The sequence below is a fragment of the Equus quagga genome, chromosome 13 (genome assembly GCF_021613505.1).
Source record: "Equus quagga isolate Etosha38 chromosome 13, UCLA_HA_Equagga_1.0, whole genome shotgun sequence".
NCBI lineage: Eukaryota > Metazoa > Chordata > Mammalia > Perissodactyla > Equidae > Equus > Equus quagga.
In genome coordinates, this window is record NC_060279.1 from 1,351,467 (window position 1) to 1,362,237 (window position 10,771).

General features: G+C 55.5%; 1 non-coding gene across 1 annotated transcript; it reads right to left on the bottom strand.

Moving 5' to 3' along the window:
• Positions 1-10,312: 10,312 nt before the first annotated feature.
• On the bottom strand, positions 10,313-10,475 carry LOC124251629 (U1 spliceosomal RNA). The gene has a single exon (XR_006891821.1). It is a non-coding gene; the product is annotated as a U1 spliceosomal RNA (small nuclear RNA).
• Between the last annotated feature and the right edge of the window lie 296 nt (positions 10,476-10,771).

The following is a 10,771-nucleotide window of genomic DNA, read 5'->3' on the forward strand; positions in this document are numbered from 1 at the left end:
AACACAGTACCTGCACATAATACACACGTTAGATTTCTACCTCTTCTATCCTGAATTCCAAGGCAAGAGGGGAAAGTGGAAGAAAGAGGAGGGAGGGAGCTTTCAGAGGAAGAGGAGAAGGGAAAGAGAAGGAAAGAGTGGGAGAAGAGCGAAAGGAGAGGGACTGAGAAGATGAGAGGAGCGACACCTCAACGGAGGAAGAGAAAATAACGAGGAGAAAAAAGCAGCTAAGGAGGCGGTGCTTTCCCAGGGTGACAGGGGCCTGCTGTCTGAGGATGTGGTGTGATCCTGTGGGCTGAGGCGTCGGGGGAGAGTGGGGTGGCGATGGCTGGGAGGCTCCCCCGGCCTGGGCCGACCCCAGGGCAGGGCCCCGGCCTGGAGCAGCTCCACCAGTGGGCAGTGTGGAGCCCTGAGCATTTTGCCCGGCAGTCGCCTCCTCCCTGGGGACTCTGGGCAGCACCGAGTGGGCGGACGCCCAGTCCTTGGAGAGATCCTGCTGCTTGGTATTGGAGAGAGAGGACAGGCCTCGAGCTTTCCGGAGATTAATTTTTGATTTATTGGTGGTAACAATGATTTATTCTGATACACCCCCAGGGCAAAGAAACGGCTGTAAATATTTTAAATGCTGTTAACCGGTGACAGGAAACATTGCTGGTTGGGGAGCAGGGTAGATGGGAATTTCAAACACCGTCCCTAAATTACTTAAAGGCAAACTGAACACTTGCCAGCTCGTGTAAGATGGAGAGAAACCTATTAAATTATCTTACTGATTTAGACCACGTCTTCTGTTCTCCCCATAGCGCCCGTTTGCTTCCCCTGCCGACCGGGTTGGCCTGGCTCTCACAGCCTGAGAGCTGAGGCAGTTCAAGGAGGCCACTTCCGGACTCCAGAGAGAGTGTGGTTGGGCCAAGAGCCGCCTGGCCCAGACTTTCCAGCAGGACCAGGGAGCCCAGGACTGAGAGGGATGGGGGTGGAGGGGAGCCTTGGACCAAGAGGCCCACCCGGGTTGAGTGACCACAGGTGAGACACTCTGACCCTGAACCTTGGCTCCTCCCCCTGTAAAATGGGATGACAATCCCTGTTGGTGCAGCGAGGTGCAGCCTGTGAAGTGGGGGAGGATGCGGTTGATCCTTGGAAGAAACAGCCCCGTGGGCTTTGCTTCCCAGCCTCCTCTCCTCTTGGTTCTCATAAGCCGGGATTGTCAGGCAGAGGAGAGACGGCTGTGTCCTCTCACAGGATGGAATGAGCAGAAAACTGGGAGTGAACGGTGGTGACGGTCAGTGTCAGGCTCTCTGGAAGCCCGGACTAGGGTGAGGCCAGTGAGGCACTCACCCGGGGCACAAAATTTAATGGGGCACCGAAACCTCAGTCATCAAGATAAATAACATTTTAATGCAATATTTTTAAAAGCCAAAATTAATACAAAAAATCCATAATGAACAAAATATCTAATTTTAAAATAAAGACAGGCTCAGTCCTCATCTCATAAAACAAGCCGTCTTCCCCTGAGCACGGGCAGGGCTCCCCGGGGGAAAGGCCGCGCACGGCTCCCGGTTGGCACCTGGCCCCCTCCGTCTCGCAGGGTAGGGTGCGGCTCCTTTTCCTCTCTGATGCAGCTTTCCCACTGGAGGCCTGAGAGCCAAGCGGCCTGCTCCTGGGCCTGGGAGCAGGGCAACACCAGGTGGCAATCCCTGCTCCATCATTTGTTAGCTGAGGGGTCTCGGGATGGTTGCCTAACATTTATTATAGGCCTCGGTTTCCTATCTGTGAATCTCAGTCTTCTCGTCTGCACCTCCATGGGTCACCGTGAAGACGGAGGCAGATAATGTGCACAAGGCACCTGACACAGGGCCTGGTCCACAGTAAGTGCTCAATAAACATTAGTTATTATTTCTACCTGTAAAGTGGGCGTTGTGTCCCCAGTCCCAGAGTGAGACAAACTGTATGTTAAGAGACACAATAATACCCAGAAGGACGGAGGAAGAACCACAAGCACAGTGCCCCGTTCCATTTCCACTACAGGAAGACAGTGCCTTCTGTCATCCGTCCGGCTCCTGAAAGAATTCTAGGCATGGCCTGAGCATCTCAGCCAGTCCCTCCCAAGAGAGGTTCGAGGCTGGACCCAACCTGTGGGGCCGCCGGTCACAGTGGGTCTGCTAATCCCAGCCACACGCTGCCTCGAGCAGGTGCTGCAAGGCCAGGGACAGGGCACCGGAAACCAGATGTCAGGCCAGCTGAGCTCCCAGGGGCCTGGTGATGAGAACTTCCTCGCTGCCACCACAACTGGTCCTGCCTCCTGTTTTCAGTTGGATCCTAAGTGCACGGAGTTAAATTTACGGCCTATCTTTATCGAGCGCATCATCCTTCATCTCATACATTTGGTTACAAACCTGCATGTAAAATGTGCACACTTATTTTCCCCGTCTCGTTTCCCCTCACTTGTTTTAATTTACTTTATGCTGCTTTAAATCTTTTTGAAACAAGATGGGGAATAAATAAATACATCCTATCTGTATTTAAACACCTTCCATTGTATATGTATATATGCCTGTGTATCTCTTTTCCAAAAATCACTGCCTGCTGATGCGTGCAAACGGCTGTGCTTGCGTGCGCTAATTGTGTAACTGACTGCATTTAAAATTGAGGGCTCTGATGAGTACCCAGGAAACAAGGAAACAGTGTTTTAGTTTTCAGCATAAAAGGCAGGGTTGAACCCAGGTGTCTGCCCTAGTAAGAGCCAATTTAAGGCCATGATTTTTCAACTGGGGCCAGTTTTGCCTCCCAGGGGGCATTTGGAAATATCTGGAGACGTTTTTGGCTGTCACAACACAGGGTGGGGGAAGCAGTCTGGCATTGCTGCTGGCATCCCGTGGGCAGAGGCCAGGGATGCTGCTAAACATCCCACAGTGCAGCCCCACAACAAGAATTACCCAGTCCAAATGTCAGTAGTGCCAAGGCTGAGAAACCCTGACTCGAGGGTGGGCTGGCTCTAGAAGAGAAGAGGAGCGGAGGCTGTAGGTAGCAAGGGCGGTCTGGAAACCTGGGGCCAGCCTGCCTGGACCCGGCCAGGAGGAGGGAGCAGCTGAGCACGTGTCTCCTCAGTCACCAGGAGAGCCTGGTCTCCCACGGGGTTCCAGAAGGAAGAGCAGCTTGGGCACACAGCCCTTCTCCAGTACCCCGTGAGGGGGCACATTTGGGTCGGCCGGGATGGGGGAGCCCTCCATTCAACAGTGGGCGTCTTCCAGTCGTGCCTCAGTCTTCCCCCTCTGGGGTCTCGGGTCCCTGTCCTGAGAGACTTCCAGCTGTGCTGGTCGAGGGCCCCCAGCAGAAGGTAAGAGGGGGAGAGAAGCGCAAGGCGGGGCCGTGGGCTGCTGGCCCTCTCTGCGGGGCGGCCCCAGGCTGGCTGCCTCCCTCAAGCACAGTGGCAGCTCCTCTGGAGCTCGAGGCCCACCCTTCTTCTCCCCCAACAGTTCTGCCCCGCTTGCCCCTTCTGGTGGGGGCCATCAGAGCCCGCTGTGCCGGCGCTGGGTCCTACCCATGTCTGTGGCTGCCCCGCCCCCCCCATCTTTGTGGACAGTCTGTTTATTAAGCCCTTCCTCAAATCCTCCCAGTCTGAGTGCGTCACCTGTCTCCTTCGGGCATCTCGGCCGTCACACGGTCACACACTCGTTTACCGAGTGTTGGGGGATCACCTCCCACGTGCTCAGGCTGTGTTCCTGGGGCGTGGGCCTCACCGGTGAACACGACAAGGGCCCGCCCACCGTCCTCTCATCTTCTAGCTGGCGCTGGGGAGCACCTGGGGGCCCTACTCCTGGTGGGCCAGTGTCCGTGTGTCTGGCTCAGCTTCATGCCTGTCGCGTGTGGCCTGAGCGAGGGCTGCTTTGGGGGTGTGCCAGGTGCTTCCGGAGGCTGCGCCGCCAGGGGAAGAGGCAGCGGCTGTCGCCCTGACCACTACGCTCTGCCACCAGTCAGCTCTGCACACCTGGGCCAGCCACTCAGCCTCTCTGGCCTTCATTTTCCTCGTTTGTGAGGTGAGGGGCTGCCCTGGATAACCCACTTGCAGATTTTTGTATTTGGAGTTAAACTGTCCAGGCCTGGGTTGCTGCCCCAATCCTGGGTTGGGGGCAGCAGAAGCAGGCATTCTGTGCACATCCCAGACCTTCCAGGGAGCCCTGGTGGGGGCGGGAGAGGACTGGGACCTCTGGGTCCTGCTGTTGTCTGTCCTGCTCACTGGCGGGGGTGCAGAGGCGGGGCGAGCTCCTCTGGGTCCTCTGAGGCCCTGTGACTCCCCCACATCCTCCGCTGCCAACTGCATCTTTTCTCAGGACTGCATGTCTTCCTAGGTCCAGGCGCTGCAGGCCAGGAAGCCCTGGGCCCCTTAGCGCACCCAGGGTGGCCCAGCTGGTGCCAGCTGATAGGCCTGGGCAGCTTCCTAGGCAAACATATGAACAGAGCTTTCTGGATGCTACCAGCCGGCAGGGCCTGCCATAGGCAATGGAGTGCCCTGCCTCCAGGCACTGTTGCATCCGCCAGCCCAGACTTACAGGCATCTCTCCTGCTCTGACAGACCTTCAGGGCTAGACCCCCAGCAACCTCACTTTAGAAAGTTGTTGGAGATCGAAGGATGGGCAATGGGGCCACGGGCAGTGGGCAGTGCCCACATCAGGCGTGAATAAGCACGCATTTGCTGAGTGTGTGTGGAGTACAGTGTTCCTGGCCGGATGCCTTCAGAGAGAGCTTCTCCTTTAATCTCACAGCTCCTCAGTAGGTGTGATCATATACAGCCCTCTCTCTCTCTCTGTCTTTTTTTTTTTGGTGAGGAAGATTAGCCCTGAGCTAACATCTGTTGCCAGTCCTCCTCCTTTTGCTTCAGAAAGATTGTCACTGAGCTAACATCTGTGCAATCTTCCTCTATTTTATGTGGGATGCCCACACAGCATGGCTGGGTGAGTGGTGCTAGGTCCGTGCCCAGGATCCGAACCTGCAAGCCCCAGGTTGCTGGAGTGGAGTGTACAAATCCAACCACTCCACCGACAGCCTGGCCCCCTTACAGCCCTCTCTTGATGAAGACTCGGAGCTTAGAGAGGAGAGGTGGCTCTCCCAGGGTCACACAGGTAGCACGTGGAAGAGCAAGGGTTTGAACCCAGGACCATGGGCTCTAAACCCTGAGAGCTTCCCATTGCACCACACGCCTCTCGCCTTACAGAGACCACCTCACCCCAGGCCCCACAGGGCCTGGCCCCTACCTCACTCCTCGGTCCCAGGGGAAGAGGCAGGGTTACACGGGAGCAGCCAGTGGCCAGCGTTAGTCTGTCGGGCTCTCCAGGGTCTAGAGGGCCTCAAGCCAGTCTCTTCAAGAGGGCTGGGAGTACCCAGGGCTGGGGAGGCCACGCCTGGGGAGCAAGACCCCAGAGCGGCTGCCCCTGGCCCACAGCTTTCTGGCTAGGGCCCACCTCATCTGATGCTAGGCAGACGAGTCCTGTGGGGCCTCTTCTCGACGTGAGCAGAGGGTAAGGCAACAGGCGCCCTGGCTGGGTCTGAGGAATCTCCGCCTGGGCGGCGGCCGTACAGCGGCCAGTGTGGCTACCCCGCCAAGCAGGGACAAGCTCTTTCCCCTTCGAGGCTGCAAGTGGGCAGAGGTGGGAAAAGGCCCTTTTCTGCCCTTCCAACTTCTCTTCTTGGCTGGGATGGAGAAGGCCCTCCTCCTCCCTCCCTTCTTCCTTCCTTCCTTCCTTCCCCCCCTTCCTCTCCCTTCCTCATCTTACCCTCTCCCCCGATACAGACTTAGCTACCGCTGTCCTTTGTGCTCCCAAGAACCCAGTGCACACCTTACGACAGCCTGTCACCTGGCGTGACAATCGCTGCTTATCGTCTGTCTCCCACAGCCTCTCTGAGCCCATTCCCTGGCCTGGCCCGTGCCTGGCAGGGTAAAGCCCCCTCCCAAGCGCCTCGGGAGAACCCAGTGCCCCTGCGTGCTTCCTTCCACCCGTGTGGGGACTGCCTGCTCCATGCCCGGCCCGGGCTGTGCTAGGAGAGAGGTGCGGGATCTAGGGGGCTCCCCTGCCTTCAAGCCGCCTCCGCCGTCCACAAGGAGATCAGGACAGTGTAGAATCCAGCAGGATTATACAGAAACCTCAAAAATACTCTTAAGACTTTCAGAGGGAAGAAATGAGTGAGGACTGAAGTTGTCAGAGAAGTCACCAAGGAAAAGACGGGATCCTGAAGGAGGCCTGGAGTTGGATGGGAGCAAGGCCATTCCAGGCGGGGGAGGGAGGGGCACAGAGAGGGCAGGGGACATGGAGGAGACGGCCTGGCCAGAGCAGGGGGTCGGCGCTGGGGAGAGGAGGGGAGGACGTGAGGCCGATTCCTGCTCAGCCCTGCTCCTTGAGCACCTGCTGTGTGCGCACGCTGACTGAGGCACCACACAGGCGTGCTCTCGCTCCTCATGCAGCCTTCACAGGAAGGCAGGCCAGCCCTGGCTCTGTTTTACAGGACGCTGGCAGGGCTTGCGGAGGCTCTGAGGTTCAGCAGACGTTCAAGGTCAGAAGACAGAAGGGCAGAGTCTGAAGCAAGGCCTCCGGTCCTGCAGTGGAGGCGCTCCGGGGGTGGTGGCCGTTGGGTGGGCAGGAGCTGGGTGCTCATTCGTTCACTCAGCAAGCATTTCCTGAACCTGAACGTCTCAAGCTGGGTGCTGGGGCTATACCCACGAGCAAGGCGGCAGAGCGCCTGCCTTCCCGGAGCACAGAGACAGACTCTCAATTTTCAAAAAATCATATAATTATGTATGTAATTAAAATATGTATTTTATTTTAAACATAGACCTCATTTTTAATACATATATATGGATTTTGAACAAAAAGTGCAGGGCACTATGATAGTAAGTAACAGAGTACTTGGGGGGTGAAGGCGGGGGGTCCAGATTTCTTTGTAGAAGGTTCTTAAGGCCCTTTGCTGGGAGCTTCTGTCAAAGCTTGTTGGACTTTGCTCTGGTATGTAGCGGGGTGCCGGTAAAGGGTTGGCAGCTGGCTGGAGATGGGAAGCCCTGACTCGTGACAGTGCAGCTTTCCTCAGCGTGAACATGTCCACCACGCCCAGCTTCATTCCACCCACTGAAGGCCCTCAGAGCAGAGCTGGGAAGACATGTGCACAGCTGGCTCCCAGGGGCTCCTGTGAGCAGCTCCCATGTGCTGCTAAATTACACTTACTGGGAATGGAGGCTTCGAAAGGCTTGATGGAGATGATGGGGCTCTGAAGTACCCCCGTCACCCCTCAGTGCTGCCCCTGGGCGATCCTACTCTGGACAGATGGGAGAGGGTGCTCCTGTCCTCCAACTGGGCTATGTTTGGCGACTGTGCCGTGGGTCACCTGCTGACCCCTAGAGATGAGCACAGAATCCAACCTTGCTACCCTCCCACCCCCTGTATGATCACATGTCACCTAGTGATGGGAACACGTTCTGAGAAATGCGTTGTTAGGCGATTTCGTCGTTGTTCAAGCATCACGGAGTGCACTCACACAGCCTAGATGGTATTGCCTACTACACACCTAGGCTGCGTGGTGCTAATCTATGGGACCACCGTGATATGTGCCGTCTGTCGTTGACCAAAATGTTGTTACACGGCGCGGAACTGTACTCCCAGCCAGGGTGTCAGATCAGGTGAGGCTCCTTCCAGGTCTCTGTGCTTACATACTACTCAGGGTCCCCAGCCCATCGTCAAGGCACCCTCTGCAGCAGGTGGCCAGGATGAGTGGCATGTCCCCTGCAGACCTGAAAGCTGCCTCTTCCCTGTCCACCAGCAGGCCCAGCCTGCACACACGCACTCGGACACACATCGGCAGGAGCATAAATATTTATGACATGTAGCTCATGCAGTTGGCTTATAGGATTCCCAGTGCTTCAGACGGGAGCTTTTTGCACAAGAAGGCTTTTATCTGGGGAGAGGTCCTGGATGGGGCGGGGGCATGTGGGAAGCAGAGAGCAGCCTCTTGGCCTCTGAGTGTCCTGGAGGCCTGCCCTTCGCTGCAGCAGCCTGAGTGTCTGAATCAGAAGGGAAGGCCAGCTGGCAGCAGCCACCTTTGAGGCTTTTACTCAAGAAGCCCCTCCCTGGCTCTGCGGGCCGGGCCTCGAGATGAAGGGGTCCATAGTCAGAGGGGTCTATGGTGCTCCCCACCCGATGCCTGAGCCTGAGCCCTTCTACAGGGTAGGGCAGAGGCTTCTCACTCCCACCGCCACTGGCTTCTAGATTTCCTCCAGCGCTGAGCCCAGGGAGGAAGTCCTGGATGACTGCCTCAGACCTCCCAAAGATCCCGGGATGAAGTCACCCCAGCACCTCCCCAGCACGCAGGCCACACATCAGGAAATGCGGATATTTCAGACGCCAAATGGGATAATCAAGAGCTTGTACAGGTCCTGCATGGCCGTACCAGCCAATACCCTCAGCGTGACCATACTTCTGAGCATCGTGGGACAGAAGATATAGCATCCTCTGGACTGAGTGGGGTGGTGAGGAGTGGTGGGCAAAGGAGTGAGAGAGAGGGGTGGGAGAGGAACCAGCTTGTGCCTGGGCCTCCAGCCTGGAGCGCACCTGGCCTGGGGAGCACCCACAGGGGCAGAGCCTGAACTGGAGAGGACCGGGTTCCCTGGAAGGGAGTAGGATGACTTCTGGCTGGACTCTTGATAAGGCAAGATCTAAGTACCCAGAGCCCCACGTCCATCCCCTTCCAACTCTACACCCTAAGCTACTGCCTCTCTCAGCAGGGTCTTAGACCCTGCACACTATTTACCAGTATCTAACATCATCCTTTTGTCCCTTTGGCAGCACCAGTTTCCTTTCTCCCACTTGGACAGCATCTCTGCTGAGGAGGAAAGAAAGAAGGGTGATGAAGAGTATCAAGGTTAAAAGAGACGACTAGCTGTAAAACCAGCCCGGCGCCCCAGACGCTCATTTATCACTATGGCTGAGCCATTCTCCTCCAGGAAAATGTCCCTCGTTCCACACACCCGCAAGCCCAGGGTGACCTCCTCCTCTGCGTTCTCCTAAGACCCCAGGCATCTCCCTATCACTATGCTAACGACATTCTATTGATTTTGCTCCTGTGGCTGTTTCCCCAAAGACAGTTAGCTCCTTGAGAGCAGAATCTGCATTGTTTATCTGTCTCTGAATTCGGAGTGCCCGCCACAGTGTCCAACACGTAATAGGCACTTCATAAGTATTTGATGAAAGTTCCCCTAAGCTTGTGAAGTTCACAAAAGTAAATGTAAGCCTTGCTACACATGTATTAATGGTTGAGGTGGGTGCAGTAAGAGAGGAAAGAGATGTGCACGCTTTTGTGTGTGTTTCCAGAGGGCCGGGACGGGAGCCCAGGACCAGCAACTGCCTCGAAGGGAGAAGGGGCAGCGTTCTGAGCTCCTGGGATGACGCTGGCTGCAGGCTGCCCGCTCTGCTGGTCTACAACTCCACCGCAGGAAAGGACCACAGTCCCTGCAGCATAGAAGGTGACCGTGCCTCCAGTCACCAAGGACCAAGTGCCAGTATAAGTTGGGTGGCCAGTAAAGACAGCAGGGGCGTTATTCTCTGTTGAGTGGCCACCCAGCAGCTGAGAACTCAAGAGTTCTTTCTGGAGCACCCACTCTGCTCTTAGCATGAAGGGGGATGCCCAGCCCCCATCCCATGGGAGTTCTCAGTGCCGTGAGGAGCAGCTCAGCCAGAGTGTAACATCTGCACTGTGTAGTGACCGTGAGTGTCCTGGGAGGTCACGGGAGAGAGGAGTGACTCCTTGCCAAGGACACATGACGCTCCGGGTGACGCAGGGAAGTCCAGACAGCTCTAATGGTGCACGTGGAGAAGCAAGTACCGCACAGAGCCGCCAGGAGAGACCCCCGCCCCCTGGCCCTTGGGGAACGGTGAAGGCGGCCTCATGGGCTTGCCGGAGGGGGTCGGAGGCTTGACTGAGCCTTCAAGAAAAGGGATTTGACTAGGGAGAGAGAGCAGAAAGGGCAGACCCAAGGACGCTCCATCCGCTCAAGTCTGAGAAGAGACGGGGTGCTTGGTCTGCGCCCTGGACGCTTACCTCCCTATGACTGAGTTTTTGAAAAAGTTTCAAGTTAAAGCATTTTTAAACTGTAAATAGTTTTAGAAGGGTATTGATTGAAAAGCTGGTCTCCCTCCTACCTCGACTCTTGGTCCACAATTCCTTTCTCAGATCCCATAGTACCTCTTTATTATCATTCCAGACATTTCTAAGAATATAAAAGCTCATAATTTAACACAAACGGCAACGTATTTTGCATAATGTTCTGTGTCTTTTTTTCTAGGGGGAGGTATGAACACAGTCCTGCACTACCACAAATTTTGCAGTCAGGTGTCCCACATTTGGGGACATTGCAGGGGTCAGCACATCCAGAGTGCAATGAATGAGCCCCCACCTAGGAAAACCACCTTCGTGACACGCTACCTCCTCTACCAGGGAAGTATGTCTTTTTTAATTAGAAATGTGTAGGTGGCTTCTCTATTTCAGTCCACATAGAGTTACCTTAATATTTTTGATGGCTTTATCGTATTCCATTGAATGCGTATGACAAATTAATTAATCAGATCTTTGTTGATGGACATTTAGGTTATTTTCAATTTTTCGCTATTATATTTGTGTTTAAGTAATATTCTTCAATATATGTCATTTTACATTGTGCATCTATAGGAATAGCTGGGCCAAGGGGCGTGTACATTTTAAACTCGAGGGATGGTGCCAAGAGCCCTCCACAGAGGCAGCA